Below are 21,417 nucleotides of genomic sequence, written 5' to 3'. Positions count from 1 at the left end.
AAATGAGGCTGAAGATTCCTGAGGTCTGTTGACTGAAGCCAGGGACAAACTGTGCGACTGTCTGGGCACAGACCGTGCTGATCAGAGCGGCAGAAGTGATGCTCACACAACCAAGTAATGCCCGAAGTGGTAAAAACTGAAAGCCCTTTCATGAGCCTTTTTAAATGAGAAGGACCTCAGGTTCCTCACAAGGACATCGAGTTGTGGATGTTAGTGATTTGTTTCTTGGTAGGATGACTACAGAATTCTGTTTAAGACGTGCTCAGCCAGTGAAATAACAGCAGTTGATGCACAAATATAGAAATGCAATCTTTGGGGTCCTTTTTTGTTGTTTGCATACACATGGTTCCAGGGCTGTCCACTTTGTTCTCTCTCTCTCTCTCTCTCTCTCTCTCTCTCTCTCTCTCTCTCTCTCTCTCTCTCTCTGTGTGTGTGTGTGTGTGTAATAATAATTAAAGGAAAACAGGCTATCAGTTTGAGAGTGGGGGAATGGGAGAGGTTTGAGGGAGTGGACATTGCAGGGGCTGGAGGGAGGAAAGAGAAGGGGAAAATGATGTAATTACATTTTAATTTCAAAAGCGTATTGAAAATGAATAATAAAAATGTTTAAAAGAGTGATAGAATTGTTTAAGTCAAGTGATTTCTTTTTCTTTTTCTACTTCTCTTTGGCCACAGGTTTTGGGCATATTGCTGGCACCTTTCCAAGCAAGAACTCTGTTTCAGGGTATGATTTAAAGAAAGTTACTGACAAACTCAAGGAAAGAGAACACATAGTTTCATTCAAAGCTCTGTCCTCAGGAGTTAGAACTTGGTTTCTCTTTGCATTCACATGACTAAAATGCAATTCTCTAAAATGCCTCCTCAGGCGTTTCTGTAGAAGGATGCGGTGTGACATGGCACTGCTACCTAACGGGTCATCCATCACAGTGACTGTCACATGGCTTTCACTGCCACATGGTTGTCACTGTGTGACATTGACACTACTACCTTATAGGTTGTCCATCACAGTGACTGTCACATGGTTTTCAAGGAAAATCCTTCACGGGAAGACAGAACGAATCCCACTTACTTTTTTTTTATTTCTATAATTCAGTAATTTATATAATTCTTCCAACAGTAGGGTTTGTGACGGAACTATTGTCCTTATTTTTCAGCTCAGTGATGAAACTGTATCTTACAAAAGGTCCACACTCAAGAGACATTTTGTATCCAAGCATGTCAACCTGTACCTCATAATGCCCCTTTAAATAAGAGGGAGAAAGAGAGGAGGTGGGGAGAGAGAGACAGAGGGAGAGAGGTCACAAGGATAAAGTAAAATCCACTTCAGAAAATTTATCAAAGTTTTGTGTGGTTTTTCTGTGGCTCTTTGCAAATGGCTTTTTCAGTAATAAGTAAAATGTCAGGGTGACCTGGATGGAATGAATATCTTAGCGTTTGAAGGTCATTAGCAGTTATCATAGCTCTTCTATGGTAGAGTGAGCTCTCACAGCCACTGCACTGTGCTTCCTCTTAGGAGAGCCCACATTTCTTTTATTAGGTGTCTGGTTTCTGAAAGGGGCTTATGGTTTTTCTCCAGCATGTAAGTCAGTATTAAAAATCCCAGCACCATTCGTTTCAGTGATCTGGGAAAGAAATAAGGATTAGGAAGTCTATGTATCAACAAAACTCTTCTGGGACCTTTTCCAATGATGCATGGATGGACAGATGAGTGGGGTTGAACTCGTTCACTTAAACTATATGCTAACTGGTAGATATATTTAAGATACACAATAACATCAAATACATAGTTACTGAATAATGTAGCCATAGAAAATAGTATAATCTATCTACTACTTTGTTCTTTATAGACAACCACTGTGGCATTTTGACAAAGGTCAATTGTCTTTCCTAATATGGATATTTTAATATCAAAAATGAAAGTTGCTCATTGTGTCTCATATATTGCCTTGTTAACTTAATATTATGAAACTGATGTTTTCCCTATACAGTTATTGTCTGACTTAGTCATTTTCTATTGTATCATTATTTAAGTTTCCTACATAACTGATATTTAGATTATTTCTGATTTTTAGTGTTATTTGTAAGAGTTCAATATTCTTGTATATACATATATATTTGAATTCGCACTGATAACATTTCTTAAATTAATGATTTTTTGTGAAACATCACTAATTGTCAACCCAATGGTGTTGCACCAATCTAAGGTCCCACCACCATGCACAAGTACCATCTCTCCACAGCGTCAGAAATTCCGAGTTAGTTTTGAAAATTCAGTCTATAAGTCTGAGAACATGAGTATATAGAAGTGACCCAAATTTCACTTGCATGTGTTTGTAAAACAGGAAGTGACCAAGGATGCTTTCATTAGAGAGACTCTTGGAGGGAAACTGATTATCTTTGGATACATAGTGGGTGAGGACCTGAACACAGAATTCTGGATTGTCCATGTAAAGAGGCAAGGCTGGGAGGAAGGCATTATAGTATAAATCAGAGAGAGTCTCCTCTCTGAGTGAATCAGAGCAGCCGAATGGAGGGGAGCTGGGTGGCAGAGAGCTTGGGGCCTTTGGTAAACATTTCAGTATAACATTTAGATTTTATCCTGTGGACCAGAGTTTCTCCCAAAGTTCTCCTGATCAAGTAGGATCCCTTAGTTCAGGAGATGTCCTGTTTGGTGGGGCAATGCTCTCTCTTTTCTTTACACTCATGTATCTTCTAATCTATGACCTTGTTTGCTATCACTCACATTTTCATTTACGTGTGTGTGTGTGCATGTGTGTGTGTGCATGTGGTCACATTTGTTGTATATTTAGCAGGTATATATTCACAGCATGAACTCACCATGTATCGATTATGAATGCATTAATGAGTGAAAGGGTCTCAGTAGAGGGAAGATAAAAAGTATATGATTCTAGTTTAGAAAGAGACCAAATGGTAACATGGAGAATGAGCTCACAGAAGACCATCATGGAAAGGAAGTTAAGAAGCTTTCTTTTGAGGGGTTGTGAGCGGGAGAGGAGTAGAGGAAGGAAAGGGATGGAAGAGAGACTGCGCTAAGACAGAGCAAGAAATGAAGAGAGCTCAAAGGAAAACAACTATCAGGCATTTGTGAGGTGTGTGTGTGTGTGTGTGTGTGTGTGTGTATGTGTTCTGAATACATATGCACATGTGTGCATACTTATAGGGTATTTCTTCATATAGAAGAAATGCTTTTTATTTCTGGCTTCAATGCTCAGATGAAACTCAATAACGACAGGAGAAATGTAGCAGAAGAGACAATAATTAAGGCAGCCCTGTGCTTTTGCAGTTCTTGAGTCAGTGAGAGACATCTCTGGGTAGCTATTAAAAACTTCTCTTCTCTTGTCTTAGTGTTTCATATGTAAAATTGATACTACTCAGAGACAGATGTGGGATTTGTTTCGTAAGATGTATATGCACCAGAAACATTTTTCTGATTCACGAAATATACATAATATAAAATATGATTATTTTGATAACATATCAACCAGAATTGAATAAAAACATAGGTGGAGATCATTATAAAATTAGTTATTTCCTTCTCACTTGATTATTAAGATGGTTTAATTTGCTAAAATAAAATAACTCATGAAGATCAGAGTTAACTCAAATTCTTTTTTATTTTTTCAATCATTTTGTGCTGTTGTTAGGATATTTAAAATGGCTAACAACATACAATTCAAAATACCCATTAATCTTATACTTTATATGATTTGATATGAAAGCTTAATTATATGGAAATTTGAAAAAGACAGTTTATTGATTTCTTAGCATTCTCTCTAATACTGTATAATTAGAAGCTACAACTCATTTTATAGAGGGAAGTAGCGTTGTATGACTTTTAAGTATGTTTTGAAATTATCTCAGAAAGTAATTTAGAAAATATAATTTACATTTAAATATATTTATCTGTAAGTGCTTAGTTATTTGATTATGTGGAAACATGAGTTTTGATTTGTAAAGAGTAGAAGGTTTTTAATAAATACAATAATGTGACATGTTTCAAGAGCAAGCAGGAGGGAGACTATGATTTTTCTGTTATGGGCCGAGGTGTTCAAAGTGGATGTGAAAACTGTGCTAATTCACTGGTTTAGATGAAAACATTTTAATAATGGACTTTGCGAGAGATGAGTTAATGCTATTTTGCAACAAGATTTAACACATTCAGCATATCCTTTTAATTTATTTAGAACAAAAGCATTTTACATAACGTAAACAGTCTCCGTGCTAAGGAGTCTAATGCATTCAGGACTGGGAGTTAATTAGTAACTATGGCAACTCTTAGACTCACTGAGTCAAAATGCAAGGGTGATGCTTGACTGACGGGAAGCAGCTCCATAATGTGATTTCAGCTTTTGTGAACATAATAAGCTAATGGGTTTGCCAAAGAGGAGATGGCGAGCAGGGATTGAAGGTAGGATGCTGAATTTACTTAGGCCTATTTATGAAGCCCTTTTCTGCTCAAAATATTCCTATGAGCAGGCAAATGGGCCCAGATAAATGTTTCTCATTGAGGTGTTAGAAGGAATGGAACCACAGATAATGAAGGATAAACCGATGAGGAGGGTTGGGACAGCATCCTATGCTTCGAGAAAACTTTTCACCTGGCCTCAAACACAAAACAAGATTATCTCTCCAAAGAGTTTAAACATTATATTTTCAGGTGTTTGAAATATTCCATTTTACCAAGTAGGAGAAAGCATTATTTTAATGGTTGCTTTAAAGTATTTATTTAAGAGGAAGGATTGGAGGAACCAGAGGGGTCAGGAACACCAAGAAAACATGGTTTATACAATCAATTGACTGGAACTCTAGGGGCTCGTAGAGATCAGGGAGTCTGGAGGGGTCTGACCTAGGCCCTCTGCACATATTCTGTGGTTGAGTAGTTTGGTGTTCTTGTGGGATTCCTAACAGTAGGAATGGGGCAGTTGCTGATTAATTTGCCTATTTATCGGACCCTTTCTTTTCTTCCAAATGGGTTGCCATCTCCAGAGTATGTGTGATATTATGTACCTGTTATTGTAGCTTGTTATGCCGTGTTTGTTTGATGTCCCTGGGAGGCCTCTCTTTTCTGAGGAGGAGTGAATCTGGAGGAAAGGGGGTAGCAGAAACAGTCTGGATGTAGTGTATAAGCAAAGAATAATTAAAAAAATAAAAATAAATGCTCTGGTAAAAAGGTATTTATTTTAGGGCTGGAGAGATGGATCAGCGGTACAGAGCACTTGCTGCTCTTCCAGGGACCAGAGCTGAATTCGATTCTCAGCATCCACGTGGCAGCTCACTACCAATTGAAACTGCAGTTGCTAGGGAATCTGATGACTTCTTCTGGTCTCTTCAGGCATCACACACACACACACACACACACACACACACACACACACACACGGTGTGCAGACATACGTGTAGGCAAAATATCCATACATATAAAATAATAAAAAAAATATTTCTTTTGTTTTTATTCCTGTGTGTGTAGGTGGCTGTGGAGACCAGAAGAGGGCATCAGATCCCTCAGAGCTCAAATTACAGGCACCTGATGTGGGTGCTGGGAACTGAACTCCGACATTTGAAACTGAACTAGACAAGACTACACAGTATCTGGAGGAAGATCCAAATGAAACCATAGAATTGCTCAATATGGGCATCAGTAAGCAGCTCCCCTTTGGGGGAGTATTTAAACAGTTTTAAGGCACTGCAAACTTCTGGTTATTTTTGTGTCACTGAAATACTTCCATCTGACATTTATATTCTTTTTAGCCACTGGCTGACTCAAATGTGCTATCATTTTATATATCTGTAAATTTTTATTGGTTATTCACGAATTTTGGACATTGTGTTTTGATCATGTCCACTCCCCCCTCACCAACTCTTTCATCTCTTTTCCCCATCTGCCCAACACTGTGTCCTCTCCTGCCCCCACATCAAGACCAATTTGTGATGCTCAAACATTCTTGAATGTGTCGTCCTCTCCCTGAAGCATGCTCAGTTTACCAGGGGCTATGCTCTTAGAGACAACTGTCTCACACTCTGCTGGCAGTTCTAATGCTTCAGGAGTTCCAAGGTTAGGGGTGGAATTGTGTGCCCACTCCATTCTCCATGCTGGGGTTTGGTCTGGCTTGGGTTTGCACAGATCTTGTACATGCTGTCACAAGCACTGTGAGTTCACATATGCTGCTGCCCTGCTGTGTCTATGGCACACTGTTTCCTAGTAGCCACCCATGGCCTCTGGTTCTTGCAATCTTTCAGCTATCTCTTCTACAACGATCCCTGAGTCTTGCAAAAGAAATGTATGGTGTATGTGTTCCATATAGACTTCAGCATTTATTTTGTAGTGTCTTATTTTCTGCATGTTGGCTGATTGTGAGTCCCTGTGTTAATAGAAATACTACAAATAGAAGCTTCTCTGAAGATGCCTAAGATGTGCATTAATTTAGGCGATATTATAATAAGTCATTAAGAGTTGATTTAGTCTCGTGTCCATTTAACAAAATAATAGCAGTAGGTTCTCTCCTGTGTCCTGTGATCTTTCCAGTCATGGATTCTTGGCCAGATAATGAGGCCAGGTATGGGTTTCATACTGTAGAGTGTGACTTAAATTCAGTCAGAAAGTGGTTCATTATTCCCATGATGTTCATGCCACCCCTGCACCAGTGGGCATGTGCTGGGTTTGGAAATGGGTAGGACTGACGACTATTTTCTCATCTGGTAGCATGTATAACACCTTCCCCTTAAAGCACTACAAAATCTAGCCAGGAGGAATGAATTTTTCCAGATCAGTGCCAGTTCAGTTTCTCCACATTCTTTGACTCAAGTGTGTCGTTTCTACAGCAATAGGTTCTTAACTGTCGCTTTCTGGAGGGCAACTAGAATCATTAGCAATAGCCTGCAATGCTTGAGGTCTATGGGACCTCAGTGACCAACAATTCTAAATGAAGTAATTCCAAATAAGTGATCCTAAAACAGGACTTTTCTTAGTTAATCTCTGGTTTTTAGTAGGAGCATTATTTTGTCTCATTATAGAGTAATTCTCTTTTATCTCTTTTTATGTATATATGTTTATTTTTAGGAAGCTTCTACAGTAGTACGTTTTCATATGGGTTTTTGGGAAGGTCTTTAGTGTTATTTATCTTTATATTCCTTCCTTTACTCTTTCCTCTCTTGCCTCAATTTAGCCCTTTCCGTTTCATTATTCCCCTGTAGCTCTTTATGCCACTGTTTCTATATCCTTCCTTGAAAGACTCATGGCTCCTGAGTAATTTCCTGATTCCTGTGGATGTTCCACAAGGAGCACGCATATCCGAGGCTTCAAAGCTAACAAATACAAATGAAAGAAAACATATGACATTTGTCTCTCTGTCTCTGGGTCACCTGACTCAGAATGACTATTTCTGACTCCGTCCATTTACCAGAGAATTCTATTTTTCCAAATAGCTGAATAATCCATTGTATAAATATACACATTTTCATTTCCAATTCATTATTTGATGGGTATCTAGGCTGTTTTAATTTCCTGGCTATTGTGAATTGAGCAAAAGTGAACGTGAATGAGCAGGTATTGCTGTTAGTAGGATATGGAACTCTTTGGGTATGTGTCCAAGAGTGGTGTAGCTTAACCATTGGTGCATCTATTTTCAGCATTTTGTAGAACTGCAATACTGATTTTCATGGTGCCTGCAGTTAATAACTGCAGTTATTAACTTTAATAATGTTAAAAACCAGCAGTGAACAAGTGTCCTTTTGCCATGATAGCATTGATCATTGGTGGTTATTTTATTTTTTTTTATTTGCCATTCCAACTGGAGTAAGAAGAAATCTCAAAGTAGTTTTAATTTGTATTTCCCTGATGGCTAAGGGTGCTGAAAATTTTCATGTTTTGAGCCCTCTCTGATTAGTTCCATGACACGTTTTTAATTGTTTGTTTTCTTGGTGACTTTTTTGAGCTTTTTTTTTGTATAGTCTAATACTAACCCTTTAATCAAACATATAATAGTAAAGAATTTCTTACCTTTTGTGTCTTGTCTTTTCACTCTTTAGTTTCATGAGGTCCCATTTATTAATTGTTGTTTCTTAATGACTGTGCCATTAACATCTTGTTGAGAAAGCCTTTTCCTCTTACAAGGAATTCAAGCATATTCTATACTTTCTACTTTGTCAGATTCAGGTTATGAGGATTGCCTGAAGAGGAGTTTCTGATGGGGTTCAGGAAAGAAGATGAAGTACAACTTGTCTTCACGCAGGTGATAATGATGGCGGAACTTGCTTAGGTGCATTTAGTCTCCTTATATATGACTTCGGGATCATGTAGAGTTCAAACTTTTATATTTTACTTTTGTGCTCTCAGTATACTTCTTTAGGGACAAATCCAGATGGCTGTTAGTACACATATGGATGGATAGTTTCTTTCTACTGCTGAAATTACCCTATGGCAGAGAGGTATCATGGTTTGCTCACTGACTGGTGTACCTCCTGAAGACAAGCTGGGCACATTTTTAGTGTAAAGATTTTAAAACAAAGCTGATATAAATATAAGCTTGCTTGTCTAGGTCTCTGTAGTAAAAACATTTGTCTGACATGAATGCTCAAGACTCAATTGTTTGGTTCTACATTCCCACGAATAGTGGGTTTCCCGGTACCTTTGCCAACAGTTGCTGTTGACGTGATCTTTCAGTTTTACTGGTTACAGCTTTCCTGTGCATATCCATAAAGGGTAAGAATGCTGGGTGTCTTTGGTGTGTGCACTTCCCATCTTCCCATTCTTTAGGAATTGCCAAAAAATATAACTGTTGGTTTAGAAAGTTCTTGGCAGACGTACGCAGATACTATAAATCCTTTTTTCAAATGTATAGTTCACAGGTATTTCCTCCTAGCTTTCATCTCAACTTCCTTGATATGTCTTTCTCTAAGAAAAAAGTGTTTTTTTGGTCCAAAGTGCTGTCTGTCAGTTTTCTGTTGGCAGTTCATATTTGTGCTATATGGGAGGTCTGAAAGCTTGCTCCTCATTCTACAGTGCATAGACTTTGCTGAACCTCTTTCCTAAATCATTTTTAATTTTACATTTGAGTCTGTGACCCAATTTGAAATCATTTTTGAGTGTATAGTGTGATTTAGGTGGTATTTATCATCATCGTCATCGTTGTTGTTATTGTTGTTGCTTTTATTCCTGATCCCACACTTTTTTTTCTAGTGTATTAGATTATAATTTTTGCAAGTTTATTTTATATCCTGTGATCTCTCAGAATTTTTTAATTCTAGGAAGTTTTTGTTAAATTTTGTGGTGGTTTCGGTATAGGCAACAATGCCATCTGAGGTTAGACGCCACTGCATATTTTGGCAACTTATTTAATGATGTATCAAAAGTAAATCTAGGCTCTTGCAAAAATGAATTTTCAACATACAAACTAAATTATCTTAATTGTTATAGGGGAGGTATCAGATACTTTTCCACACTGACTAAACTGGGCTAGTTTGTACTTTTTTATGAAATGGTCTGTGGCATCTACAATGTCAAGTTTCTGTGCTGACACTGTCAGCTGCATTTCCTTGCTGATTCTTTGATATCTCCTCCATCTATTGTGACGTCTGACCAACCACCCACATTTTATCTCTTTTTAAGATTCCTAGAAATTTTTAATTTTATTGATTTTTTTGTTTGTTTCTTATATTACATTCTTTTTCCTGCTCTATTGGTGCCAAGTTCTCTCCCTACTCAGTGTGGCTTTGACTTTCTGACTTTTGAAATAATTAAAAAATTGAAAAGGTATCTTGCAATAGGTCATATATCCTGGAAGGCAACACTTCTCAATTTAGAGAGTGTGCACATGTGTTTTTGAGTTGGTCTTTATTTCAAACAGTATTCTAGATGAATCCAGTTTTGTGAAACATTTCTTGGACAAAACTCGTCAAGTTGGAGTGTGAGAGAGGATTGAGATAGGGCCCAGTAATATGTGATCAATGGTTCAATTAGTAAGCTGTAAATTCATTAATGATATAGGAACTTTTTGAGGCCAGAAATAATGAAAATATGCAAATAAATATATTAATAAAAACAGAGCCTAGAATGAATAATACCCAAATGAGAGGCAGGAATATCAGAAATCAAGAAACAATGGTGTTAAGAGAAAACCTGATTGTGCCTGAAACACACAGCATTATTAGTGAATATGTCCTGCAAAAGAAATGAGTTTCTTATAAAATGAGGCTAGAAATAAACTTTCATATTAAAACATATGGAATAGTTTCTATAATAAGAAATAAGTCACTCAGGTCAAAGGGGAATCAGAGACTGACCACCTCCCTATTAATGTGTGTGTCTTATTCATGGATCAAGAGAGCCAGGATTTTTTTTTTTTGCCCTAACTCACCTTTTTGATGTTGTCTTGGGTGTTTTTGGATTGGTAGATCTGCCTTCCAACTTTCCTGCTTAGCTAGAAAGTTTCCTAATTCTTTTGGAATTAAGTGCTGAAGCTACAGTTTTTTAGAATTACATCACCAAGCCTGTTGATGAGCAGATTTAACGTTTACAGTTCCTTAGGGCTCCCGCAGTACCTTCAAGCAAAGAATCGACCCAAAGGGGTGCTTGTCTCTCACTACCTGATCCATTGAATGCCCTATTTAAAAATAATGTAACGAATAAATTTTCTTCCATCTCTTATTTTTACTACCACAGTTTCTGTGTGTATTAACAAGATCTTAGAACTAAAAAAAATCATCTTTCTGATTAACAAGGGAACAGAAAATGTGGTTTTAAATTTCTTTTAAAATTTTCCTCTCAAATTGATAAGCATTTATGCAGCTGTGTCTCTCGAGGGCAACCCAAAACATCAATCCGTAGCATCCCTCTAACATTTGCAGTGCACCAGTGGTGTCAGAGTGTTAGCGGCTGGAAATCTGTTACCATGGTTACCACCTATAAAAAGGTCACCTTCAGGAAATTCTTTCTGTGTGCAAGATAATACAGGGATAATGAAATTTCCTTTGGCGCGGATAAAGCATCAAGTTTGCTGTGCGGGCCTATAATTACCTAGGTGGTTTGGAAATCTGTATATTATTATCAGTCCTTTGTGCTTCAACAAAAAGAACTACATTAATCAGATATTATCTAAGACCTGCTTCCCGAATAATACCAGTCATACTGCCCTGATGGGCTGAACAAACTGTGATGACAGGACGATTGTTTTATAAGTTTATTTTCTCCACTGTAAATTGCTTTCTTGTTCTAGGTCAACTAATAAGACTCCAACGTGAGGAACCCTTTTCGAGAAAGGTTAAGCTGTTTTTTTAACTGGTTGAAAAAACACCTCAGCTGCATGCCTGCTGTACTCTCAGACGCAACTGAAGGTGCTAAAGCATTTGGGAAATGTTAGGCTTATTTTAAAATTATTATTATTATTATTATTATTATTATTTGGTTATCAAACAAACAAGTTAGTTTCATTATGACATTTTAATATGCATATGTCACTATATCTCTTTCTTAGACAGCCCACTACCCTTAGCATGTCCACCCCCTCTTACTCTTCTTCTTTCATCCCCCAAACAGCGCTCCCTCCTGCTTCCATGACCAATATACTTGTGAAACATGAACCAGAAGCTGGGCCCCATCTGCTTTTTCTGATGGTTTCCATAGCTCCTCTTATTAGAAACTCACTAGCCAGTTGTTTCCTACCCTATCACATTGGTCAGAATACTTTAGTAGAATTGTAAAAAACTTTAATGCAAAATGTTGCTTAGCCCAGTAAAACTAACATTCCTCTCTAAACGTCCAGCATGTCCCCGTGGAGCACCAATGTTTTGAAAGTGCAGGTGTGACGGGGGGGGGGGGGTCAGTCTGTGACTTTTTCCCAGTTTCCCCATTTGATCTGCCATTTGATTCTTCCTCTGAGCTCAAGAACCCTAGGAAGGAGTTGGAAGCTTCTGGCCATGCTATAGAGATTTGCATTTGTTTGGATATTGGTTTATTGATACAAATTTAAGGTCAATTTTGTTATACTGTATATATATGCCTCTCTAGTTGAAACTCCCACGCTGGCCTGCCCTGTGGAAGGAGACCTGGGAGGTGGAAACAGGTGAAGGTATCTTTGGGGAAAAATGAGACATGTACCTTTCCTCTCTGCAGAGTCCATCTGAATAAACATAAAAGTTAGTTTGGGAAGTCTGATTTTCTCCATATACATATATCTGTTCTTGATTAAGGTATTGTGTTTGTGCAGCTCATTTAAAAATGTAATGTATAATTAAGAAATATAGGTAAATAGGCAATCGTCTATAATAGTCAAGCTTCTAGTCATGTTAGTTAGGTTTTCTATATATAGAGAGATATATTTCAGTTAGATAGGTATTCTTCAAATATTTCAGAGACCTTCAAAATATGACATTTAAAATGTTTAAGAAGTTAGAACTTTATGACAATGAGACACATCTGCTCCTGGCAGCACCAATTACTTCAAGAAAAAAACAGACAGAGTGGAAGAGAAGCCATGTAGCCCCACTGGAGACAGATGCCAGAACTTTGCCGGTAAGCCACTGCCTCGTGGTGATACACAGATTAATAGAAATGGGTTAAATTACTATGTAAGAGTTAGCCAATAAGAAGCTAGAACTAATGGGCCAAGCAGTGATTTAATTAATACAGTTTCTGTGTGATTATTTCAAGACTAAGTGGTCGGGAGCAAACGAGCAGCCCCCTGCAACATGACCAAGCGCTGAATGTGTTCTCCTGGATGCTTCTATGTGGCTGGGAACCACAGCTGCTGTCAGTCAGTGACAAATGCACTCAATGCTGCTCTAGTTGAGACTCCCACCCTGGCCTGCTCTGTGGAAGGAGACCTGAGAGGCAGAAACAGGTGGAGGTATCTTTGGGGGGAAAGTGAGATGTGTGCCTTTCCTCTTTGCAGATTCCATCTGAATAAACATAAAAGTTAGTTTGGGATGTCTGGTTTTCTCCATGGTTTGTTTTTGCTGTTACTTGTTTTGTTTTTAAAAGAAACCATGGCTGTCAAATATAAAAGATTCCATACTTACAGATAAAACATAAAAAATCTTTTTGTTGTGTTTTTGAACAGTTCTCTTGCCTAGACAGTAAGACATAGTTTAGCAAGAAATGATAGCAGTGTCTGAGCATACAAGCTTGTGATTGCATTACTTTCCAGTATCAGGTCATTTAATTTAATTGATCAAAATTAGTCATATCAAATATAAGCTTTTAGAAAAGAATTTTGTTTTCAGATTTTTAGTTCTCAGAGGAAAAAGCCACACCTGTGTGAGAGTCTACAAGTCTAGGTGACCTATTAGAGCATCATGACTCTGGAGATTTGGAAATTTGCAGGCCTCCGATTATCCTACACTTTAGTCCTCTAAGTAGCCATTGGTTGCTTAACTCCATATCAGACATAACATCTGTGGGACTATCATATGAGACCTTTTGGGATGTACTAATAGTCCTCTGGCTTTCACCAGCCTCTAAGCAAAGTGTGTTGTCAGGTTGCATCTGAAAGCTGTGCCAGAGAATTTCCTATGTTGTGGGCTGTTCTAACTGATGTTCTCACTAATGTATTTGAAACATTATAAAAATTTCCTTCATCTGTTTCCATATTGGGATATGATCATTGAAGTAGCATAAATCTATTTCCTGGGCTGTGATCGCTTATATTTGGCTCCCGAACATATCGTCATATTCTCTTTGAAATGAGAACTGTGTTTTGAGTCAACAGTTGTAAACAGAAAATGGGCTAACCTTTAGGAGGTGATCAGTATATTAAGAGACACATACTAGGCAGAGCTATGCCACCAGCTGTCTCTTTGCTTATGTGTGTAGGTGAGGGTAGAACAGCAGCATGAGGGGAGCCGGTTTCAGAGGATGAAATCTAAGTCACCTGCTCACTAAAGCCGGCTCTAATGTTGGTGCTGTTTCTTCTTTACTCAGTGGTTTGCGAAGCCTGTGGCAGGGCAGGATTCATCCAAGGCTCGGCACTCATTAACTGTTGTTTACAGTTTCTACTGTGCTCACCTGGGTTCTTTACCTTCTTGTTTCTTCGTCATTGCAGTCCTAGTCTTAATTTGCCAGATTCTAGTGATGCAACCATGGGCAAACACCTGGAGAGAGGCTGAGAATCAATGAGCAAGTTTGTTTGTAAGCATGAAAATAAAGCGAGTGTGCAGCAAACCTCTTTTGTTTTTGCTGAGATCGTTCTCTGTGTGCTGAGGAGCTAAACCCCTCATTTGAAATAAGAAGCAGATGGGTAAAGCATGAGCAAAGAAGTCAGGACCACGAGGGGTGCACCCACCCACGGAGACAGTGGGGCTGATCTACTGTGAGCTCACCAAGGCCAGCTGGACTACGACTGAAAAACCATGGGATAAAACCGGACTCTCTGAATATGGCGGACAATGAGGGCTGCTGAGAAGCCAAGGACAATGCCACTGGGTTTTGATCCTACTTCATGTTCTGGCTTTGTGGGAGCCTAGCCAGTTTGGATGTCCACCTTCCTAGACCAAGATGGAGCGGGGAGGACTTTGGACTTTCCACAGGGCAGGGAACCCTGACTGCCCCTCAGACTGGAGAGGGAGGGGGAGAGGAGTGGGGGGGAGGGGGAGAGGAGAGGGAGGGGGGGGGAAAAGGGAGACGGGGAGGGAAATGGGAGGCGGGGAGGAGGCGGAAATCTTTTTTTTTTTCAATAAAAAAATTATATTTAAAAAAAAAAGAAGCAGATGGGTTATCGGGAAAGACCAATCATTGGCGGAAACAAACAAGAGAAAAGCCAGAGCCGGTTAGAACTTATGTCCAAATAGTGTGGCAACAAATGAAAAGTTAGTAAAGCAAATACAATTTTATTTATTTGTTAGTCCAGGTTAATCCCTGACCAAAGTTGGCAAGTTCAAAGATAAAGTACCTGAAGCACTGTGAGTGAGGATGTGGAGATTCACTGCAATCATACAGTGAGCTCTCTGAATGAAGAGCACATAACTTATCACACTTGCTCTCTGTAAAACATGAAGTTTGTTACTTTTATTACTTGATCATATTTAAGAATTTAAACAGAAAATATGCATAACTTAGTAAAATGTCCTTATAATAATGGCTTAGAAAGTCCTAGGCTGATAAGATGGTTGGGAGGCTAAAGATGCCTGCCACAGGGCTGAGACCTGAATCCAAACCCTGGAACTCCGTGTCTTCTGACAAACATTTGTGCACTGTGGCATTCACACATCTGTGTTAGTGTATGTTGATAACTGGCTTACCCACTGGCTTCTTTGCACTTGCTTCGTATTATCAATAGTTTGTCCTGGAGGTGCTTGTATGTACCTTTCTTTTAAAACTATTAGTTATTGCCCTAGAGCAAATTCACAGAGGTGATGTTGTTAAATAAAAGACATGACATGTGTGGAAAGCTCCTGCTTCCAATTAGAATTATTTTATGTAGGGTTTGCCAATTAATATCTCTTGCACTTGGATTTAGAGGCTCAATGTGGGCAGTTGTGTGTTCTATGTGTTATAGAGTACTTTCATAACTATTGTCAAATTTTATTCCCACAAAAATTATTTGAAAAATGTTAGCAATATTTTTCTCCATGCTGCAGACAAAGTGACTTCAAAAAGCAATAAAAATAAACCCGAAGTTAAATGTCTTGTCCAAAATGGCAGGGACAGAACTGTAACCAAAAGCCTCATACTTCATGAGCCACTGGGGGGACATTAGGAGTTTCAATAAATCTTATTTAGTGCCTGAAGTTTGGTGCAAGGGAAATCCTATTTCACAAAGAGCGTGAACAATGCCCCTTGCCCGGGCGTGTTGTGCTGCTCCTTGTACCTCCATTCCGACACTAGCAACTGAGTCTAGAGACCACACTCTGGCTCAAGTAGCCACCTGGAAGCTAACAGAACACCTTTCTAATTTCTGCTGACATTATTACTATTAATAAAAAATGACATTTTTGCAAATTTTCATCTCTTTAGTGATCCTATGGAGATAGGAATTTGCATTAGTGAACTATTTTATAATGAAAACCCATGAGCATTTGGTTAGTGTGTACGATTTTATTAAAAACTGTTCTGTTTTTGTAAGGAATGATTCGACAGATTAATTTGCTTCCAGATAGCAACTTCTGTTCTCTGTATGTATCAATAAGATAAAATTTCTCTGGGAAGACAATGACAGCGCATTCCTCCATCTGTTACTTAGGATTGCTTTGTTGTTTAATTTTTTTTTTTTTTTTTTTTTTTCGCAGAGGAAACTTTCTCATGTTTGAGAGAAAAGTTCCATTAGTAATTGTTGAAATGGTAATTTTGCTGGGACCTGAAGACCTACATGTTACAGGCAGCTAGGTTCTGCACTGACAATGCAGATAAAGAATGAATGGAAAGAAGAGATCAAATACTTGTTAGTATGTCTATAGAAACAAATGTTTGAAAGGCAAGCCAAGATGTGTAGCTTGCAAATGTTCTGATATGTATATGAAAGGCTGAATGCCCTTAGCAACAGCTATCAATTCTCACGGAAAAGGGTTGCAGTGTGGTGCCTAGGAACCCATTTTCTCTCCTTCTGCTGATTAGCAGCTGTGGGCAAGTCCTATATTTTCTGGCCCAGGATTGATTCCCTTTGGCAGAATAAGGGGTGTGGATCAAACCTGAAAATCTGCACTCATTCTAAAATTCTGTAGCTCAAAGATGTCTTCATGTGTTTGCTAAAAGGGTCAACCAATCTGAGCAACATCAAACCCTTCATCACTTTAGGAGCACATTCTGTAAACAATCTACATATTATCCTAGTCAATAACAGAGAGGAAAGAAGAGACTGGCCAGGCACTCTTGCGGATATTTGGCCAGATAGATGCATGATGGAGATTGTTTTGGGCTCTGCAAGCTTATTTGATTTTGAGAAAGCTAATTTTTTAAAATTTATTTAATGGACATTCTTTTTTTTATTGAGAAAAGGAAAAAAAAGTTTCTGCCTCCTCCCAACCTCCCATTTCCCTCCCCCTCCTCCCACACTCCCCCCACTCCTCTCCTCCTCCCTCTCCAGTCCAAAGAGCAGTCAGGGTTCCCTGCCCTGTGGAAAGTCCAAGGTCCTCCCCCCTCCGTCCATGTCTAGGAAGGTGAACATCCAAACTGGTTAGGCTCCCACCAAGCCAGAACATGAAGTAGGATCAAAACCAACATCCCTTTATGATAAAAGTCTTGGAGAGATTAGGGATACAAGGGTCATACCTAAATATTATAAAAGCTATATACAGCAAGCCGACAGCTAACATCAAATTAAACGGAGATAAACTCAAAGCCATTCCACTAAACTCAGGAACACGACAAGGCTGTCCACTCTTGCCATACCTCTTCAATATAGTGCTTGAAGTTCTAGCAATAGCAATAAGACAACATAAGGGGATCAAGGGGATTCGAATTGGAAAGGAAGAAGTTAAACTTTCGTTATTTGCAGATGATATGATAGTGTACATAAGTGACCCCCCAAACTCCACCAAAGAACTTTTACAGCTGATAAATACCTTTAGTAATGTGGCAGGATACAAGATCAACTCCAAAAAATCAGTCGCCTTCTTATACACAAAGGATATGGAAGCAGAGAGGGAAATCAGAGAAGCTTCACCTTTCACAATAGCCACAAACAGCATAAAATATCTTGGGGTAACTCTAACCAAGGAAGTAAAAGATCTATTTGACAAGAACTTTAAAGCATTAAAGAAAGAAATTGAAGAGGATACCAGAAAATGGAAGGATCTCCCTTGCTCTTGGATTGGGAGGATCAACATAGTAAAAATAGCAATTCTACCAAAAGCAATTTATAGATTCAATGCAATTCCCATCAAGGTCCCATCAAAATTCTTCACAGATCTTGAGAGGACAATAATCAATTTTATATGGAAAAACAAAAAACCCAGGATAGCCAAAACAATCATATACAATAAAGGATCTTCTGGAGGCATTACCATCCCTGACTTCAAACTCTATTACAGAGCTACAGTAATGAAAACAGTGTGGTACTGGCATAAAAACAGAGAAGTTGACCAATGGAATCGCATAGAAGACCCGAATTTTAACTCACAAACATATGATCACCCGATTTTCGAAAAAGGAGCTAAAAGTATACAATGGAAGAAAGAAAGCATCTTCAACAAATGGTGCTGGCACAACTGGATGTCAACCTGTAGAAGAATGAAAATAGACCCATATCTATCACCTTGCACAAAACTCAAGTCCAAAAGACCTCAATATCAGTCCGAACACACTGAACCTGATAGAAGAGAAAGTGGGAAGTACCCTACAACAGATGGGCACAGGAGATCGCTTCCTATGAAAGCTAATTTTCTATGCTTACAGAGGAGGAAATACAGCAAACCTCCTAGCAGCGCATACGAGTCAGGTACAAATCCTAAAGTGACCTTTCAGGCCATCTTGGTGAACATTAGCCAGCCTTTCTTGAAAACTTTCCTGCACCGTGTAGACGGAAGCTATGGCAGCAAAAGCACGGCTCTTCTGTTCTCACAGCCCCTGTAATCACTGTCCAGGAAATGGCACTGGGCCCATTCCTCTCTGAAAGTGCTTCCAGGGTCGCCTGACAGGCGTCAAGACTGTGTTACAGGCAGAAGCTGTCAGAGTAGTAGCCGATGATGGACAGCACATATACTTGTGATTCATATAAGAGCCATTGTCTCTGTCTCCTTCCACTGAGCCCAAGTCCAGTCGGTTGACAATGTGCTCTCTCCCTCCCAAGCAAGAACATTATAGTATTTTTAAATGACAGCTGTTGGGTAAACAATGTCCCTTGAAAAATATGAGGTTGACAACTAAGCAGACTAGAATCTTTCGATTGACACCAAAGCTGCTAAGCTTTGATAACAAAAACCAAACCACAACATTGACTTACAAATATGTTTTATCCTTAAATGAGTGATTAAGAAACACCTGGAACTTCTTAGTTTTGAGAAGAATTCCTACTTCTCTTTTCTTCTGAGGATCTATGTTTCATGCAGAGGTCATTGGCTCTGGGCTGTTCTTTCCAGTGTCTGTCTAGCTGAAGTATCATTACTTCTATTTTCAGGATGCTCAACCTGTACCTCCCCACAGATGTCCTAAGTGTGTAAGCTCTATTTCTCAAGGAACTTTTCAATTTCAAATTATACACACAAATACAATTTTTTGACATACAATTTTTTCACCCTGAGCTTGTGCTTTCTCTATTTTCTTGTTTTGGTTTCAATGCAGAAATCCTCAGGCACAAAGCTACACACTTCTTAGTTGAATCACTGTGTGTAAGAGCCTCAGAGAAGTTGTTAGTAGCAGAGACCAAATGTCTATCCCAGAGATTCACATAGCTCTCAGTCAGAAATCTAGGACTTTGAAAATAGCTTCATTACTAAATATTTTGCTAGACTAGACATGGATTTAAAACTGCTATCTTTTTTTACATGCATGTTTGTTGTTTTACATATAATTTTATACTTGTGTCTATACCAGTCTGGCCTGCTTTTTAAACTTTGTAGTATCTACTTGATGTCGTAATTTAATTTTTTTTTATGTAGCATTTCCCTTTTCCCTGATGCTTTAGAATTTCTATAGTCTATTCCAGAAAATCTATCCTTAATACTTTATTCTTTTTGTCAGTAAAAAGTAAAAATATATACACTTGAACCCTTCTTCCTTATTTCCGTCAGCTCTTCTTCCGTTCCCTCCCGTGCTGTCTCCTTTCCCCCCTTCTCTTTGCTTTCCCTTCCTTCCTCTCCCACTCCTTCCCCCCCTCCCTTCTTCTTTGGAGAAGATTCTCATTATGTTGCCCAGACTGATCAAAGACTCTGGGGATCAGGAAAGCACTAAACTCAGCCTTCCGGGTACTTCAGCCAGTAAGATGGAATTAGTTTAACATTCTATTTATTTATTATCGTGTGTTTCATTTGCTTATGTGTGCATTGCTGTGTGACACTGGGTGTGCACGGAGGTTTGGAAGGCAACTTGTGAGAGCCAGTTCTCTCCTTCCACTCTGTGGCTTCCTTGGATTGAACTCAGATCTTCAGGTGTGGAGGGCAGTGTCTGTACTCTCTGGGCCATCTGGTCAGTCAGCCCAGGCCTCAAGGTCTTAAGAGATTTTTTTTCCTCCTCTCCCTGCTGCTGTTTGGTTTGATTTATAACTCAGGACTTAGAGTGCAGATTACTAATTTTAGATGAAATAGTTTATTTTTTCACTTTCAATTTTCGTTTTTAAGATCTCATTTCATAGATGCCTAAAGTCATGTTTTATTAAAATATTTACTTGGGCTTATTATTTAGCTTGCTTCAGTGCTTACTGAGATTTTGCATTCTAAAGTATTCCGGATGGCAAATGTGTGTATTACAAGCCAATGTGCTTACTCAGTTTCCAAATATTTTATAAGTACCTTCTGGAAATACCTCTCTTTGCTTCTGCTACAGTCAGATGGTACAGTTCATTAGGGCTCAGCCCTTCCTCTGGAAACCATCACTGCCCCGGCATGTGCAGATGCTTTTATTTTTATGTGCTTGGCCACCTGTAGCATCGTCCCATGTAACTATGTGATTGTAAACATGCATATGAAAACTGAGTTTGCAGTGAGGGTTTCCAGTCTGTACTTACACATCTTCCCGAGGTTCAGAAGGGATCCCTGATTTGTACAGATCCTAGTTGTGCTAGGGTCTAACAGGATGAAATGCTGTCTCAAAGTAGAATCATGACGGGTTACCTACACAGATGACAGTCAGGGCTGAATAAACAGACGTTGATCCTTTCTTAGCTCAATATCTTTCACCTCTGTAAAACAAAGACTTGATATTCATCACAGTTTAGAGTAAGTGTGGTGTATTTTATACAGCAGGTGACAGAAATTGTGCAAGAATGGAGCTGTAAGACTGGTCCCCTCTGTCTCCTCCTGGGCTCTGTGTTCAGCTCTTTGGAACTGAATTCTGTTCACCACTACCCAGAGTCGCCATGACTTCTACAGCCCTGTCACTGTCTTACTTCCTAAGGAAGTGGTAAGTTTCAGAGTCATTAACAAGTTGTAAAATCATTGTCCCTCCTAACAATCCCCAAATGGACAATTATATTTTCCTTTTTGCTAGAGTAAAGTTGTCTAAAGGTTAATTTCAAGGTGAAATTCAAGCAAATTTGTTTCCCTTTCATGACTATTGGAAATAATGCTGCAATTAATATGGGGGTGCAGCCGTCTCTTTAGTGGGCATTTTTTTTGCATGTATAGTATTGTTGGAACATACTGTGATTTTCTCTGCAATTGTTTGAAGATTTTCTGTAGTGGCTATGCTAATTTACATCTCCAGGTAAAGCATTCAGAGACTCTCTTCCTTCCAGATCCATACTCATTCTTTCATTATTCTTCTGCACGTGTGTGTCCGTTGTCTAGTGCTATGAATAAAAAGAAAAAAAATACTCT

This window comes from Alexandromys fortis, unplaced genomic scaffold (genome assembly GCF_014885135.2).
Source record: "Alexandromys fortis isolate MF-2015 unplaced genomic scaffold, M_Fortis_MF-2015_v1.1 scaffold_5, whole genome shotgun sequence".
NCBI lineage: Eukaryota > Metazoa > Chordata > Mammalia > Rodentia > Cricetidae > Alexandromys > Alexandromys fortis.
Note: the sequence above shows the minus strand (reverse complement) of the source record.